The sequence below is a fragment of the Lactuca sativa genome, chromosome 5 (assembly GCF_002870075.4).
Source record: "Lactuca sativa cultivar Salinas chromosome 5, Lsat_Salinas_v11, whole genome shotgun sequence".
NCBI classification, from domain to species: Eukaryota; Viridiplantae; Streptophyta; class Magnoliopsida; order Asterales; family Asteraceae; genus Lactuca; species Lactuca sativa.
This window is the reverse complement of record NC_056627.2, coordinates 150,847,541-150,866,957: the sequence shown is the minus strand read 5'-3', so window position 1 is coordinate 150,866,957 and position 19,417 is coordinate 150,847,541.

Below are 19,417 nucleotides of genomic sequence, written 5' to 3'. Positions count from 1 at the left end.
CGAAGATGCTGCAAGACGAATGCATGAAGGAGAATCGCCCACTGATGAATCTCCAACCAACAATGCTTCAGTCGAGGGGGAGCCAAGTACTCAAGTCGAGGGGGAGTCAAGCTCACAAGTCCAGGGGGAGCCAAGCTCTACTACTTCAACCGAAGGTCCTTCAACAACCGAAGGTACCTCTCCTACCGAAGATCCCTCTCCAAGCGAAGGTGCTTCAACGCCTGAAAATCCAGCACCACAAGAATCCCCTGAACCTCATGTTTCTCAAGACTCATCAATTGAGGGGGAGCATGATGATATGATGCTTGATTATGAGAGCCAATCTGAGCCAGAAGAGATGATCAACGCTGAAATAGATCCAACCTTCGATCCAAATTACCCTCCTCTTACCAAGTGGACCAGAGATCATCCCATCTCTCAAGTAGTTGGTGATGTATCTGAAAAGGTTCTGACCCGATCTCAACTGAAGGCAAAACAGACATCTTTATTCTCAAAGGTAGAGTTTTGTATGTTTAACTCATTCGTATCAAAAGTTAAACCGAAGACAGTGAATACTGCCCTCGATCACTCTGATTGGGTTCAAGCAATGCAAGACGAACTGAACGAGTTTGAAAGGAACAAAGTCTGGCGCCTCATTCCAACGCCTCCAGATGCTTCGGTTGTTGGTCTTAAATGGGTTTTCAGAAATAAAATGGACAAGGAAGGTAATGTCATAAGGAACAAGGCTCGTCTGGTGGTCAAGGGATACTGTCAGGAGGAAGGAATAGATTACGAAGAGACGTTCGCTCCAGTAGCTAGGCTAGAATCGGTGAGAATATTTCTGGCCTATGCTGCTCACAAAAACTTTGAGGTTTTCCAAATGGACGTCAAGTCTGCGTTTCTCAATGGAGAAATTGAAGAAACTGTGTATGTGGAGCAACCTCCTGGGTTCGTGAATGAAAATCATCCAAATCATTGCTACATTCTGGATAAAGCTGTGTACGGCCTCAAACAAGCTCCGAGAGCCTGGTATGAAACGCTTACAAAATTTTTAAAGATGTCCAAATTTAAACAAGGTTCGGTTGACCCAACCTTCTTTCGCAAAAAGGAAGGTAACCACCTTATGATAGTTCAAATTTATGTCGATGACATCATCTTTGGCTCCACGAATCCCAGCTTAACAGCTGAATTCAGAAAGTTGATGGAGACTAAGTTTGAAATGAGCTCAATGGGTCCTATTAACTTTTTCCTTGGTTTAAACATAAGACAGGGACCCGAAGGCATCTTTATCAATCAGGAAGCTTACACAAAGACTCTCCTAGCGAAGTTTGGAATGATGGGAGACTCAAAAGTCAAAGTCCCAATGGCATTCGGCACCAAGCTGACCCCTTCACTAGATAAACCTGCTGTTGACATCACGCTCTATCGTCAAATGATAGGCTCATTGATGTATCTAACTGCTAGCAGGCCTGATATCATGTTTTCTGTGTGTTATTGTGCTCAATTTCAGGCTAACCCACGCAAACCTCACATGCTGGCAGTGAAGAACATCCTACGCTATCTCAAGCGAACCGCCTCCTTAGGTCTATGGTATCCATCCAATTCAGGCTTCTTCGTTCAAGCCTATTCTGATGCTGACCTTGGAGGATGTGGACTCGACCGCAAAAGCACAACTGGTGGCTGTCAATTTCTTGATGGGAAGTTGGTCAACTGGCAATCCAAGAAACAAACATGTGTGTCGCTGTCTACTGCTGAAGCGGAATACATTGCCGCTGCGTCCTGCACATCACAAGTGATTTGGATCCAGAGTCAACTTTGAGACTATGGACTCAATATGAAGAAGATCCCACTATATTGTGACTCTGAAAGTGCAATTAGGATCTGTCATAACCCAGTGCAACACTCTAAAACCAAACACATAGCACTGAGGTATCACTTCATCAAAGATCATGTGGAAGATGGAAATGTCGAAGTTCACTTCGTAAGAACCACTGATCAACTGGCTGATGTCTTCACCAAAGCCCTTCCTGAAGCATCATTCAATAAAATTTTGCAAGGGCTAGGTATGATGGAATCAGATTCAGTACCTCACACTACCTCTCAAACTCAACCGTAAGAAGCGAAACCAACCGAACGTTCGGGTTCGGTTCAATCATCTGACTCGCTCATCACCTCAAAGGTAGTCTTTCTATGTTGTATATTTCTTGTACCATTTTGGTTTTCTCTATATTTAAAGTATTTATTTCTTTTGTATCTAACTTTCTTGGTTTTCCAAAATTTTGTGGAACCGAAACCAACCGAAGGTTCGGGTTCGGTTTTTCAAAATTTTGTGGAACCGAAACCAACCGAAGGTTCGGGTTCGGTTTTTCAAAATTTTGTGGAACCGAAACCAACCGAAGGTTCGGGTTCGGTTTTTCAACATTTTGTAGAACCGAAACCAATCGAAGGTTCGGGTTCGGTTTTTCAAAAATTTCCTGAACCGAAACCAACCGAACGCTCGGGTTCGGTTTTTCAATCTTTTTCCAAGTTTTTTTTTTATTATTTTTTTTACTCTTTTATAATTTTTTTAGGTCTTATTTTTAATTTTTTTATTATTTATTTTTATTATTTTTATATAAATTTCAAAAAACTCCAAAAATATTTTCTTTCATTTTTCTTTTTGTGTTCGTTTGTTCATGGGGATATATTTGATAAATTACTTAAGTGTCCCTAGAAGCATGCTGCTGTATGTGTCCCAAGTCTCATAAGATTTTGAATAATTGCCTTCACGACCTGGTATACACAAACCTTGTCTTCCCAATAAGGCCAACTTATTTATTCTAATCGTGAGCTACCTCACACTCTTCTCACATGAGTTAAGAGTCTCCTGCTTGGTCCTTTCTTTCGCAGCAGAGGTACTATGTTTTCTTTCACCATCCCCACTACACTTCTCCATTACATTCGTTTCATCCCTGTAACCCCTGAGACTCTCAGAATCTACCACTGAGGTTTACGGTTACACATCATCTGTGTTTATGATCTTAGTTTCGTGCCACTACGAGCTAAGTGAAACCCAAAATTCAACACCAACGAATTGACGGTGACCAATTAACTTGATCAAGTTTTCACCAATGAATTGACGAATGTACCTTCATGAAATCTCAAATTTTCTTTTGCGTGATCCCAATGAAATTGTTACACACCATAACATTTCTTCCCATGGGATCTAGTTCTATTTTTTTATCTGAGATTTTATACTTATCCAAGCCACTTAAAAATCAACTCTAACCTACTTGTTCAACAGACTACACCGGTCTCACAAGTACTTTGTTCACATTCGTTCTTATATCAAGAATTGAATTGTTGACTCAAAGCGAAACCACCCTCAATTAGCCTTATTAAAAGAAGCCTTTCAACATTTATTAATAAATGTTTGATCGTAATTCAACGGGATTCCACACTAACACTTTGAGGTCTCTCTTGATCTTGAAGGAAGAGATTCGTGCCCGGGATCATCAGTTTCGTGTCATAATTGACATCACAGATAATCCTAAAAAGAGTTGCTTTATTTCTTTATCTTTTACACTCTTTGCACGAAAATCCTAGATTTTCAAAAATTCCGTTACTAATTATTTTACAGGCTGGTTTATTACTGCGGGATTACTAATGAAGTTGTGGCCAAAAATTAGCCACGTGGGTCCTAAATTGAATACAGCTGATTAAAAAGGGGAAAAGACAAAACGTTGCTGACACGGCGGAAGTTCAAAGGATAGAAATTCAAACGACGGTACAAAAGGAGGGCGCGTGAATTTGAAGCGGCCGCGCTTTTTCTGACACCTTTGGACGTGTGTGCAGTATTGAAGCGTCATCCATCTGGCATTAATGGCGCGTGTGGAAATGGAAACGGTTCCTCTCTCTGAACCGGCACTTATTGGGCGGCGTGATCCTAGGAATCTGACACTCTCTCTCCTACGTGATCATCGCACGTCCCAACTGTCACCAATCAGTCACTCAAAAACCCTTCCGTATTTCCACAAGAGATTTGAATCGATCTTTCTCTCTCCTATCACCTACTATAAAAACCCATCAACACCACCTTTTACCTCTTTACTGCCCCATAATTTCCAAAGCAAAAATACTTCCAAACTCTCTCCCGGTTATCTTCTTCTCCAACCTGCAACAATGGCTGAATCCTCTTCCGTCCATGCTACTTCTCAGATTCTTCCAATCCGTCCTCAGCAATGCCTCGTGATTGATCTGAACCCACTGGCCTATGATCCCTACATGTCGCCGGTCATCGAGTGTCTCAAATACTCCCAGCTTGCTCCGGCACTGTCACGGATTGAAACGGTGCCAATGGTGGCCCTATCTCAGGTCTACGCAACGGCTTATTACGACAAGGCCGTTGACAGGGTCTTTTTCGAAGTGGCGGAACACAAAACGTCGATTTCTCGTGCCCGCTTCTGTACGATGCTTGGGTTTGCTGCTGACCCATCGCGTGTTCACCCGGAGACGATTCCGGTTGGTATGCTCTACAACATGTTCTACAACATGGGCTACACGGAAGTTCTGACCTCCGTCGCCAGGTTCAAGAAGTCATGCCTACCGCCCCAGTGGAATGGGTTATTTACAGTTCTCTTCAAAGGACTGTCAGAACGGAGCTCAGGATCGGACGGGGCCAGTCGTCTTTTCCTATCGATTATGTATGCGGTGTACAACGGTATCAATCTGGACTATGGCTTTGTCCTTTGGCAACAACTGATTCAGAGCCTCTCTTCCTCTTCCCGACACTCCGAGGTGTCACTAGCCCGGTTCTGGATCTTGATCACAAGATGGGCTATGGACAGGTTCGATGTCCCAACTGCTGACGGTGCACCGATGTCTTCTATTGGTACGTTCCATACCAAGAAGATCATCGTCTCGGATGCATCAAAATTCTCCTTCATTGGCTCCATCCCGGAGACTATGTATGGAAGTGTGCCTTCAGACAGCAGTATGATCAAGACGATCAAGGAGTTAGGGCCATCTGGTCCGAGGGAACTGACACCGGAAATGTTGCGATCGATTCATGATGCCGACAAACCGGTGGCCAGGGGTAAGAAGGCAGACAAGGGGAAGAAACCATCCAAAGCCCCAAAACCTACTCCCAAGAAGCGCAAACAACCGAAGGCTGCTTCTTCCCCACAACCGAAAAGGAGGAAGACCCAACCAAAGCGAAAGCTCGTCCTTCCCTCCTCCTCTACCGAATCCGAAGGTGGGAGTTCGGACTCTGAGGGATCCCAAGGAGACGAATCTCCTCAGCGAGGTAACACACCCCCTCGCTCACCAACCCCGGAGATGGAAATTCACCAATCCCCAGTTCCTTCCCCTCCACCCACAATCCCTATTTCCATTCCCACCATAAACCCCACAATTCCCCCAACCTCTATTCCTATCCCTCCACCCATATTCACCACATCAACCGAAACACCACCTGTAACCGAAACCCCTCCCGTAACCGAACCTCCACAAACCGAAACCCATACACAACCACCACCCGAAACTAATCCCCCACCCACTCAACCTGAACCAACCAAACCCATAACACCCCCAGCTTCACCACCACCTCAATCTCCAGAAGACGCCTCCGATGGCGATGATCAATACCTTGGTGGTGATCACCTGAACTTTGATTCGGTCGACTATAGTCCGTTTCAAGTTCAAAGTGATGAGGAGGATGATGCTCCGGTCACAAAGAAGCATCTCCGCGAGCTGAACGAGAAGGTTGATCAACTTCTCGCCTCCTCTTCCAACCAGCAGTCATCCTTATCTGAAGCTGCCCTTCAGAGGATTGTTGATGCCTTCTCCAGGGCTCAACATGACTCTGTGGCCTCCGCAACTGCTGCAATAGACGCCTCCACCCGAGCCTGTGAGGCGGCGACCGAAAAAGTCGAAAAACTATTCTCCGACGCTTCTGACCTGCTAAAGTCTCTGCAGGAAAGAGCCAATGCCACAAAGACAACTCTGGAACCGATTGTTCAACAATTGGCCAAGTTCGTCTCGACGGAGTTGACTTCGTTCGCTACCCTCCGACAAAACCTCAGCGACGACAACTCGGCACTCCGTGCCTCCATCGATGCCCGCTTGGCAAAGCTACAAGAGGATCTTGCAGCAGAGAACTCTCTGATGGACGTGCTGGCAAGTAAAACAACTGCCCTAAGGGTCAAGAGCACACAGCTTTTCAACTCTCAAGAACATATGGAAGCTCTTCGATCCGAGAGGGAAGTCATAAAGATGTGTGTTTCGGATGTCCACGCCGCTCTCTCCAACATCCTGGAAGCACACGACCCCATCATTAATCATTCGGTGAGGCGCACCCTCGCTGAAAAGCTCTCCCCGGCCATGGACCTTCTAAGCAAGATTGAAGGCCTGCCGAGTTTCGTGTCCATTCCGAAACAAGGGGGAGAAGAGAAGAAAGGATCGAAACCACCTCCGTCCTCTAAAGCTACTCACACCACCGAACCAACCCCAACTGGTCATGCCTCGGGTTCGGGTGTGAAGAACAAGGGTAAACACATAGCAGAGGATGAAGATGAAGATGAAGATGAAGACAAGGAGACTATTGCGGACATGTTAAAGAGAAAGAACAGTCGCAATACTGATGACGATGTCAGTCGTGTGGCACGTGAAGCTGAAGAAGCCGAACGTAAACAAAAAGAAGCCAACGATCTCCTTGAGAGCCGAAAGCTGCTCTTCCCTGCCTGGACCAGGGATCGGTTGATAAAAGAGGCCATAGAGACTCCAAGCGTACTATGGCTCGAGCCGGTGATATCGTTCGACTGCAACAACACCATCGATTCGCAGTTCGATATGCCACTGACTCGAAAGGCGTTCATCTTCCACGCCTTCTCCAACATCTTTGAAGTCCCGCATCCGAACGATGAGCTTGACAGGGAGCTCATTGACTTCTACCTGGAGGCCGCTCGCCCTCAATACCTTACATGGAGCGCCCAGAAGATTGTCAATGTTCGGGTGATGAAGCCTTTTGCCGTGGGGAGATTCACAAACGTAAAGTTCAAGCTTATCCATGGATCTGCAAGAACTGCTCACATGATCTCTCTGGCGGATCTGCCCAATCTGAACCCTCATGATTGGATAGTCTTGTACAATATCCTGCTGACAAACGAAGCCGAATATGGTCCACTCTTAGACCATGTCAAAAGGATGCTGGCATGCTATATCATGGAGGTGTCCCTAATGGATCAGGAGGTTGCCACAGTTTTTAAGAAGAAACCGAAAGTCAAACCTGTGGGATCGGCCAGTGATCTAAATCAAATGCAAATGGGCAAGATAGATTCGAGGCGAAACTCTGTGATGTTCGCTAGAGCCGAAGGACATAAATGTCTCTTCACTTTAGCTGACAAAAATCTTTACACCACAACTTGCTTGGAGCACGTCCTATCAATTGTCAAGCGGTGTAAAGATAATTCGGCTGATGATATCAAATACTTCGATGATATGATCAACTGGTACATCCGGTTTAGGCAGACCATCCTTTCCATAACCAAGTGTCTGTTTAGTACCGTGAAGAAAAAGGTACCAGCTTCAGCCGCCGGCCCAAGTAGGAAGTGAAGGTCTCGCTCCAAATTGACGCAAAGGGGGAGATTGTTGGGCTGAAAAGAGTTTTGATGTTGCGTCTTTTGGGCTCGTTAGATTAGCCTTTTTATTCTCCGGTTTGGGCCTATCCAACCGAGAGCCTTTTATGTATAGTATTTAAGTTAATGCTTGCATGCATATTAGGTTAAGATTCTAGAGATTATCGACATAGCGATTGATCAAGAGAACAATATTTTTCCAGTAATCATTCTTGTAATCTTCCAATCCTTTACAGTTGATGTTCTTAATCGAGCTCTTCTAAGGATTTTATTTAATCATTCGACACGTTTGATTCAAGCTGTTTGTTCTTATTATTGCGTTCTGCCTTGTTATTAATATTGTGTTCTTGCTGTTTCATATTGATATACTTGTTCAAGATCTAATCGATCTTCATAGATTAAAGGTTGTTTTTAATCCTATCAGCATGTATGCCTATTTTCTATATGTATGTGGGGTGAAATAAACCTGGGGGTGAAATAGTCCCATACGGTTGAAAAATAATGATTGAGTTGAAATAGACTCGGGGGTGAAATTGACCCGATACAGCCTTGAGTTGACATTTGAGTTTAACTAGATTCGGGGGTGAAATAGATTCTATATATAGCCTTAAGCTGACGTATATGTATAATATGCTTTATTTTGGGGAAATCACCAAGATTTGTGCTTACAGTTTATGTTTATGGTTTTCGGTATTTCTGATTTGAAAGGGAACGCCGACGTGACTGCACAACATCCCCTAGCGCTTTCTACATTGACTATTTATGGTTTCACTCTGATGTTTAAATAATATAAACACTTTTTTTGGTTTTAGAACAACCCGATGTATGGCTTTAAATGTTAGTAAACTGAAAAATTTTCTATGACATTTGGGAAGTTACAATCTCCATTTTAAGAATATATAAGATATTATCATCTTAGAATTACTTGTGATAAAATCAATAATGTAATTCTCTAAGAGTGGGTTTATCCAATACTTCAAATCTCCATTTTCCGAGTACTTATGAATATTGTAGCAACCATTGCAATGTCTAATCTCAATAGACAGTCTACAATCAATTCATGACAGTGATCCTTCAGTACTTACTTCCTAAAGTATGAGCGACTGTGGAATTTCGAATAATCAAATCATTTAGAAAGTAAAATGAAACATCCCAAAAATACAGTCTAAAAATTTCATTTTAAATTATAAATAAAACCATAATAATCTAAATCATCTCATAAAACATAAGTAGTGTATCTCAAAATATCATAACATCTTGCAACAATGTCAGCGTATAAAAATACCAGGATGAACATACAGTGTGTGCACTGCAATCAGCCCGAGCTCTTCCCCTTACTACCAGAAGTACCTAAAACCAAAACTGAAAACTGTATGCCCGAAGGTTATTGAGTCCCCACAAACTACCACATATCATATACATAATCGCATAATAACATACATTGGGCCTTGCCTGCTACATCAGGCCCCGTCCGGTATCAAACTGAAGTCCGACATCGAGCGCTGCCCAGCATCGGGCCCCGCCCGACATCAGATCGAAGTCTGGCATCGGGCCTTGCCTGGTATCAGATCAAATTATGGAATACATATAACAAATCAACAAAGCATATAACATATACACATAGCGTAAGCACATAATCATTCCTCAGGCTTGTCCCGACATCTGACCGAAGCCCGAAACATATAAACACACATATATGCTAAACATTCCTCGGGCTTGCCCTGACATCGCACCAAAGCACGAAACATATAAACAAACAAATGTAAGAATCACGAAGACATCAAGCATACAAACATTCCTCGGGCTTTCCACGACATCGGAACGTAGTCTGGAAACATATAACCTACATCGGGCTAACCCTAACATCGGATCTAAGTTCGGCATATGCTAACATACATAAACGGGTCGGGATTGGTGCCTTCGACCCATTTCTACTGGAGGAAAACTCACCTCACAAAGCTTGTTGCTGAACCTCTCAGTAAGGAATCTCTATCGGCTGCACCCGCGACTCCCCGACTATCATTAGCAATAACACTTAGTTAAAATCCAATAATCATTACTCATGTAAAATGACCATTTACCCTTGGTCTAGTTTGGACCATAGCCTAGGACCAATTCCATCTAATCTTTCAAAGCCCACTAATGGCCCACTAAAGGCCCACTAATTGCGCAATTTTCTAAATTGGGTCTAACTTGTCAAATGCACCTTCCCTTAGGCCCAAACATGTCCTTGGTCCACTATCTGACTTTTTATGGACCATTATGGCCCAATAGCTGATAAGTCTAAAGATTTGGCCCAATCCGAGGCCCAAAAGACGTGAAGCCCAAACCCTGAGAGTATGCTGAGTGTAATCCTCTGTACGCTACGCGTACAAATTGCACGCCTTGTACGCTGCCCGTATCATTGTGTACACCCAACTTACTACCCTGTTAAGCCATCAACTTCAAAAATGCTTATTCAATTAAGTCCTTAAGCCCATATTACAAATCTGAGTCCCTTAGCATGTCTTAACTCATAAAGTCGACTACTTGGTGGCTTGTAGTCCACTAAATAAACCCAAACTTGGAATATAGCAACTAACTTTCGTGGAAATGGCTAGATCTCATGCATGGTCACAAATGGTCCTTAAAGATCGAAACTTTACTGCTTATGGGACTCATATATCACTAAGGGTGGCAACCCTAGACCTAGAAACGAGTTTGAGTCATAAAGATCCATTCTTGGGACTAAAAAGATCCCAAAACATCACTACACTAGATCTAAGCATACATGAGGAAAGTTGAAAGCTTTATACCTCCAATGAGTGCCAAATGGTGAGGTAATCTTAGATCCTTGAGCTCAAGATACTCAAGTTCTTCTTCTCCAACTTCTCTTTTCTTCTTCCAAGCTCCAAATCATCAAAGTAAGCTTCACAAGGCCAAAAAAACACAAGGATGAAGTATGAAAGGGTTTCTATGGTTTTCTGAGGTTGAGAGGTTGGAAATGAGGCAAGGATTTGAGTCACAGTGTTGTATTTGTATGGGTCAAACCCTAAAAAGTAGGCTTTGTAATCTGATCATGTACGGTGCACGTACTCCTTGGTATGCTATGCGTAGATGCATGCATCCCCCGTATCCAAAGCTCCTCTACGCCCTGCGTACGCCAAGGTTATGCCCAACTTACGTCTTCTGGGCAGCCCAACTATTCGACCCACTCACTAATGGTCCACTCAACTAATCCATCTATTAAATAATTAGCCCAAAAATTAATTAAATAAATATTAAATAATTATCATCTCAACTGACGGTCTTTACAATTCTCCCCCACTAGAATCAGACTTTGTCCTCGAAGTCCGTTGCATCCAGAAATAACTCCGGGTAGTGCTCCCTCATCTCCTCTTCGGGCTCCCAGGTCCACTCTGAGCCCTTATGTTGCTGCCACTGAACCTTCACCATCTCAACCCTCTTGTTCCTCAACTCCTTTGTCTTCTTGTCGAGAATAGCTATTGGTTTCTCGATGTAGTTCAGGTTGTCATCAACCTGAATATTCTCTAAAGGCACAACCGATGAGTCATCCACTAAGCACTTCCGCAGCTGAGAAACATGGAAAGTTTTGTGGATCTAACTGTGCTTTGTTAGAAGATCCAAACGGTATGCAACCTGGTCCACCTGAGCCAAAACTCTGAACGAACCGATGTATCCAGGCCCAACTTGCCCTGCTTCCTGAACCAGATGACACCTTTCCAAGGAGACACCTTCAGTTGGACCATGTTGCCCACCTGAAACTCCATGTCTGATCGGCGCTTGTCGGCATAGATTTTCTGTGGAATCTGAGTAATCTGGAGCCTGCTTTGGACCTGTTAGATTTTCTCAGTGATCTTGAGTACTACCTCAGTACTCCCTATGACCCTCTTACCAACCTCTCCCCAACAGATTGGGGTCCTACACTTTCTCCCGTAGAGCATCTCGAAGGGAGGTCGAACTATACTAGAGTGATAGTTGCTGTTATACGAAAATTCCGCTAACGGAAGATACGTATCCCTACGTCCACTGAAATCCAAAACGCATGCGCGCAACTTGTCCTCGAGAGTATGAATCGTCCTCTCGCTCTACTCATCCGTATGAGAGTGAAAAGCGGTGCTGAAGTGGAGATGAGTACCCATCTCATCGTGAAACCACTTCCAAAATCAGGAAGGGAAAAATATCTCGATCTGACACCACCGAGACAAGCACTCCATGACATGCCACCACCTCGTGAACGTAGATATCGGCTAGCTTCTCGCCGATATACTCTCCTGGATCGGGATAAAATGAGCAGTCTTGGTCAACTGATCCATGATGACCCATATCAAATCCACTTCATGTGCTGTCCTGGGAAGCTGGGTGATGAAATCTATGGTGTTGTCTTCCCATTTCCAAACGGGAATATCCAATTGTTGCATCTTGCCACGAGGTGGCTTGCTTGGCCTCGACCTTCCTGCAGGTCAAGCAACGCTACACATACCATGCTACATCCCGCTTCATGCAGGGCCACCAGTAATCAGGGCGAAGATCCCGATACATCTTCGTCGCACCAGGGTGGATGGAGAGCCTCGACTTGTGGGCCTTATCCATTAGAATCTGTCGTACTCTGCTCCAGTATGGAACCCATACCCTCCCATGCAAGGTCACCAACCCCCGACTGTCATAGTCGAATGAGGCCACCTGGCCTATGACTTGCTCACACTTCTGACGCTCCTCCTTCATACCCTCGACTTGTGCCTCTCGGATCTACTCCAGTAGCGGAGTAATGACTAACATCCTCAGACATACGACTTGAATCAGAGCCACCACCGCCTTGTGGCTAAGAGCATCGACCACCACATTGGCCTTGCCTGGGTGGTAAAGCATCTTACAGTCATAATCCTTCACCACATCTAACCACTGATATTGCCTCATGTTCAGATTCGGCTGATCCATGAGGCACCTCAAACTATTTTGGTCCATGTAAATAGTACAACGAACCCCATAGAGGTAGTTCCAAGAAACCTTGAGGGCGGAAACAACAACCCCCAACTCCAAATCATGCCTAGGGTAGTTCTCCTCATGAGGATTCTACTGCATCGAAGCGTATGCTATCACATGACCCCGTTGCATCAGTTCCACACCCATGCCCGTGATCGAAGCGTCACAGTAAACCATGAAGTCATCGATGCCCTTCGGCAAGTTAGAATCTTTGCCTCGCATAACCGCTGTCTAAGAGTCTCGAAGGCTGCCTACTGCCCAGGTCCCCAGCGGAATGTCACCGACTTCTTGGTCAGTCAGGTCAAAGGAACAACGATCTTGGAGAAATCCATGATGAATCTCTGGTAATAACCCTCTAGGCCAAGGAAAATCTAAATCTCAGTTGGAGACCTCGGAATCTCCCACTGCATTACGACCTCTATCTTGGCCGGTTCGACCATGACAGTCATCACCACGAACTCATAGTGAACATAACAAGTCCTAAAAGTTGTCTTATGTACATCCTCGTCTCTGACTCGCATATGGTGATAACCTGATTGCAGATCAATCTTGGAGAGCCAAGATGCACCATGTGGCTGGTAAAACAAATCATCGATCCTCGGGAGGGGATAACGTTCTTCACCGTTACCTTATTCAGATCCCAGTAGTCTATGCACATCCGATGTGACTAGTCCTTCTTCTTCACAAACAGGATTGGGGATCCCTATGGTGAACTGCTCGGTCTGATAAATCCCTTGTCTAATAGCTCCTGTAGCTGTGTAGACAACCCCTGCATCTCGAGAGGAGCCAACCAATATGGTGCCTTGGCTATCGGAGCTGCACCAGGAACTAGGTCAATCCTGAACTTAACCTGTCTATCCGGAGGTATTCCAGGAAAATCCTCCGGGAATAGGTTTGGGGTACTCTCGCACGATCGGTACATCATCCACTATCGCCTTACCCTTATCTCGAGTATCCATAATATAGCCTACATAACCTGCGTAACCCTATTGAAGGTAGCGCCTCACTCTCGCTGCTGAACATAGGGTCGGTCCACCCTGCGGCCTCTCGCCCTGAATCACTAACCCTTCCCCACTAGGAGTCCGAACTCTTACTAGTTGTTGCTCATAGTCGATCACTGCCCCATTGGGGCTCAATTGGTCCATACCAACTATAAAATTATTCCATCGCAGGGAAATAGCGACCAAATCCACGGAAAACTGCTCATCGAACAACTGTAATGTACATCCTCGGTGAACCCTCGCAACCCAAACGGTCCTATCTTCTGCTATCTGCACATCAAATGGGCAATCTAGCTCCCCCGGATCCCCTACGAATTGCTTGTTGAGCGCGAGCGACACAAAAAATCAGGTATCCCACGAATCAAACAATAGCCGAGCAGATATATCGTTAACAAGGAACGATCCTATAATGAAATAAATAAACATAAGCAATAATCAATATAAATAAAGACATAATGAGATGATACATACCCGTCATCATGTCGAGAGCTGCTGTCAACTGAAAGGCCCTGCTCCTCGCCACATGTGCCTCTTCCCAGCCCTGACGGCCGTCTGTAATCCTGAACGTAGCAGGAGCGAGTGCTGCCACCTGTCCTGCTATTGGTAAACTCGGGCACTGGGACCGCTTGTGTCCCCTCTGATTGCACTGAAAGTAAATCAGATCTGGTACTGTCGTGGTGGTGGTAGTAGCTGTACAATCTCTACTCACATGACCAGTTTGGTCACACTTGAAGTAGCCCGAACTTCCTGCCTTGCACGTCCCCTCGTGCAACTTGCCACATTTGCCACAACGGCTGTGACCCTATTGGCTCCTAGATGTATGGTCTGACACCTTGTTCTTCTTTCCCGAACCCTCCATACCATATGTTGCATCTGGTTTCCTCTTCCTATCCATCTCTAAATAAATCTCTCTCTCTCTCTCTCTCTCTCTCTAGCTCTGGAAATCATATTCTCCAACTTCTTGCAGCTGGATTGGCTCACGAACTACTGGATCTCACTGCTCAACATCTCATGATATCGGGCCTTTTTAATCTCCTCGTCCGCCACGTACTGCGGAACGAGAAGGGCCCTCTCGCTGAACTTAGCGGTGATCTCCGTCACCGTCGCAGTCTTCTGTCGGAGATCCTGGAACTCCCTAGCAAGCTGCTGCACCTCAATCACAGGTGCAAAATCGGCCTTGAACCTGGCCAAAATCACTCCAGGTCATCGCATCTAGAAGCACATCATCTCCAAAGGGATGTCCGAGCATTCTAACACTCCTATGGTGTACATGCAACCCTATAAACCTTGGATCTATGTTTTCTCTATAACACATGCAAATAAGAACTTTCCAAGGCTTTAATCCTAACTAGCATATTATGAAGTTCTCATACTACAAAGTACTAGTTAAATGACATACCTTTTGATGTAGCTTGATCTCTTCAAGCTTTAAGAGCTTATCCCCAATAGTGTGGAAGCCTCAAGTGGAATCACAAATCACGAAGACACCTTGGAAGACTTTAGAGAATATGAGTACTTGGTTCTCTCTAGTGAAATTGGCTAGCCCTTCTTAGTGTACCACACTAGTGCCCAATTTCACCAACCAAGGACATCTTTATATAGTGTGGAGGATTAGGGTTAAACCTTAATACCCATGACCTTTCATTTCCTAGGATCCATGGGTTAAACACTCCATGGACTATCCATGAAAGCTGGGCCCAACCTAAATGAACTTGGCCCATTCCATATATATATGAGAGTCCATATTTAATTAGTTCCTTTTGATCACTTAATTAATTATAAATTAATTCTTGATCAATACTAATTAAATAATATGATTCCATATTAATATATTAGAACTTATAATATATTAATATTAATCATAAACATACTATTCTCAAAATATTATCCATATAAATTGTGTCGGTGAAGTGCAACCCAAATGGACCATGTCGGGTTGGGTCAAGTACATACCAAATATAGTTATGGACTTAGACATTAATCCAACAGTCTCCCACTTGGATAAGTCTAAAACTATTATTGCGTATGACTTCAAACCTAACTAGCAATCGTAGATCTTAAATCCGCTGTCAAACTCTGATCTTGACAACGAACTTGTCCATTAGATAAGGGATCATATATTCCACCATTCTAGATATCATATGGATTGAGACATGGATTATAATCATTCTCTCTGTCCATTTGTTGTTTCCCGATTTCCAATTTATGACGACTGACTAATTGAACATATCAAATCAGTCCTGGTCGGCCAATCACTTCCATTTGTCATCATCAAATCATCGAGGGGCCCACATATATCGCTTTTATCCTGAAGGTAAAAGGAACGGATAAACTTCGACTCATATGGCTTGTTCTACTACTTGTTGAATCATACACAAAGGCACGTTTTATAGCACCGAGTTACCAAATGCGTTTTCGTGCAATCAATGTACAACCAACTCATAGTAACAACTCATATCTCTAGGTTTGAATAATATAAGATATTATCATCTCATGATCACTCGTGATAAAATCCATGAAGTGATTCCAATGAGCGCGGGTTGAATCCAATACCCAGAACTTATGAGCACTCATGAGTGTTGTAGCCCTTTGTCCAACACCTTAGACCTCTACAAGCCAACCCATGACAGTCTTAATTCATATCTACTTCCAACATATGACAGACTGTGGATGGTTTGAATAACTTAGTCATTCCGGAAGAATAACCCAGTTTATTCGGGAAGTCAAAACATGCAAAATGAAACACAATAATAATTGAATCCAATATGGTATCAAAACCTATGAACATAAATAAAACACCTTTTATTTATCACCATATGATTACACATTATTCAGTGTATACTGTTTCAGCTATCAACTTTATTCTTGAATTTAAAACAATAGTAGTTCTATGCTCCAAGCATGTACACTATGTTTTCTAAACACTAGTCATGCCACACACCAAGTATGCATACTATGTTTGTCTATGATCTTTACTTTGTGAACTATATCAATTGAACATAACTTCAATGATTCTCTTTTCACACTCCCAAATCCTTACTGCAAATGCAAGAATTCCAAACTCATGCCATTTACAGAAATCCGTTAGATTCTAAACTTATATGCATTGATCCTCTTGTAATGATTATGCACAAACTCACAAAGACTTGACAACAACCATTACAGAGCATTCCAAGGAGATCAGCTCCTTAGAAACATCCTTCTTGCATTAAGTTTCCTAATCTTAAACAGATTGAAAATTCTAACTTTGAAACATTTCTAGATTCCATTTTGACTATCACTTCTGAACAAGAGTTGCCTCCTTACAGACTATGTCAATATGGTCCTTCCATAATTATCACTATACTTCCAACTATCCTTGAGCACCCAATCTTTGGTAAACCATAGATTGTCCTCGACAATTGTTTAATCCTTTTAGTCATATCCAGTTCTAAACCTTTTCCCTTCTTAATGCCCCAGGCATTTGGAAAATTTTAGAAAGGATGAATATAGCACATGTAATTGATCCTATATCCGAAGCATATGGGACACGATTCATGATGTCTCACATAAAGACAAAACCAGTCTTTTGCTATAACATTTCCATTTCTATTTGCCAAGTTCTCATAATTCAGATTATGAAAAGGGATGCCGTAATCATAATCGAATTTTAGAACGCAAATAATGGACTCATATACAAAATTTCCTTATGTTGAGCCATTCCAACATGAAATTCATATATATCCTTGACTAAATGATTAAAACCTCACGATCTAATTTCATAGATTTGAGATGAAGTATAATTTCCTCTCCCTTAATTATAGCAAAACAACTTTTCCTAATTAAAACCTTTTGTTTTCTATAATTAACATTGCTAACTTGCAATACTTATCATAATTATCATGCTCCCACTAACATGATGATTATTAGCATAACACTTATGCTCCCACTAGCTTCGACATGTACTCAGAAATCAGCTAGACTTCTAGAAATTAGTACTTCATTGACTTTCTTACCAAAGTTCAGTTTTCTGATACTAGATTGTTTTGATAAGACTTTATCAAAATCATACACCTTCCCTTAGATAGCACACTTGTGTGTCTAAACAATTATGAAGAGGGATGTCGTAATCATAATGGTTAGACCTTTTTTGCCACTTCTCACAAGTCCAGGTTAGTGTGCCGGTAAACCACACACGCTCCACTAACGACTTTGAGAATGCAAATATCACAATTGCTATCTAGCTAAAATCTACTTAGTGAAAGTGTTTCCTCACCATCATTTTCATGAATCGGAGAGAAACCTTATGACACTTAGATTTTTATGGTGTATGTGTTCTTATCCATGTGAATCGTCAAAACCATAGTCACAAGACAAGGATAATGACAAATCCAAACATATATGGATTGAACTCAATATTAACTTCTTGCCACCTGGTAGCTCAAGGGCCTGCCATTTCTTCCAAGTTGTTGTGCAACACATTGAGAACTCTAAGAACTCATATGCAAAGCCAACTTTAACTGGAATGGGCACAGAATATGTCAACACGATAGGTTATAAACCTCAAGTCGTGTGCTAGTGAAGAACTTCAGGTTTTATACTTGATTAGTTCTTTAGACTTTCAAGACCTTTAAGACTCCCACTGTCCTCTTGACATATAAGACTCCCTTGTCAAACATCCAAGAGATAGTGCGGATTCTAATCAAGACAAACACTTCACACAAATGGCCTAAGTTGGTCTTTGTTTTATCCAAAACATCACAACTTACCAATTTCAAATGTACAAGAGCAGAAAACTTTTACTCCTACATTTGACAAGTGTTTTAAACCTTCTTTGAGACATGTCACTCAAGTTACAATCTTGGAGTATGAATCTAAGACTTGTATCGGAATGAAGTATGAATCATCTTGTTGATTTAACCATTTCAACAATTCAAGTTCCCTCTTCTTAGTCATAAGAATGCACTAAGATTTCCTTAGAGAACTAATTGTGCTATGGTTTCTTAATCATTAAGATGATCACAAAAACTGATACTAAAGTACTCTCCCATCTTTTCAGATTTGAGAAACTTTTATCCTTCTTCCTAAGTTGATTCTTCTTATTCGCTCTACTTTACATTGAAACTTTTCCAATGTCTCAGAATTATACTTTAGCCTGTAAGTATAACCATATTTACTAAGCTTTAGTAAATTATGACGAATAATCTTATCGATCTTTTGTGGTGGACTTAATCAGTGCACAAGACTATGTACTCGATCCCTTAGTCCATTACTTGACTCACACATCCATGTGAATAAGTAATTAGTCTAAATTTTCCAATACTTGAAAGTTCTCATTCATCATGCTATACAACTTGCATGATTCCAAGTTCCGGTCCAATTGAAACTTGGGTGATGAGAATCTTTCCCTATTTGGTAAATTTAGACATTACCACAAATGAAAGAATCAATTTAATACTTCCACTCTTGCTATTAATGGAATCTTATAAGTAACAATTTTCCTCAAATGCCATTGTAAGGATATTTTAAAATAAATAAAATCAAAAATTTTCCTTTTATTTTAAAAACTTTGCGGAAGAACTTGTCCTTACAATCCATATGAAAACTTGTTGTTATCTATTCCTAAGCAATATCTCATAACTCCTAAGAAGTAGCTCAAGAATCCGATCTTCAAACTATGCGATAGAAATCCATCTACGCCATCAGATTCAACATATTTTTTCTTTAAGTTTCTTCACTTTTTCTTTGATTCTTAAAACATCACCATGTGACCCAGTCACATCATGTATCAGGAATCTCAGAATAGAAACTTAGCAGAGTTAGATAGTGGACTTTACCTGAAGTAGAGTCAAACTTATTGAC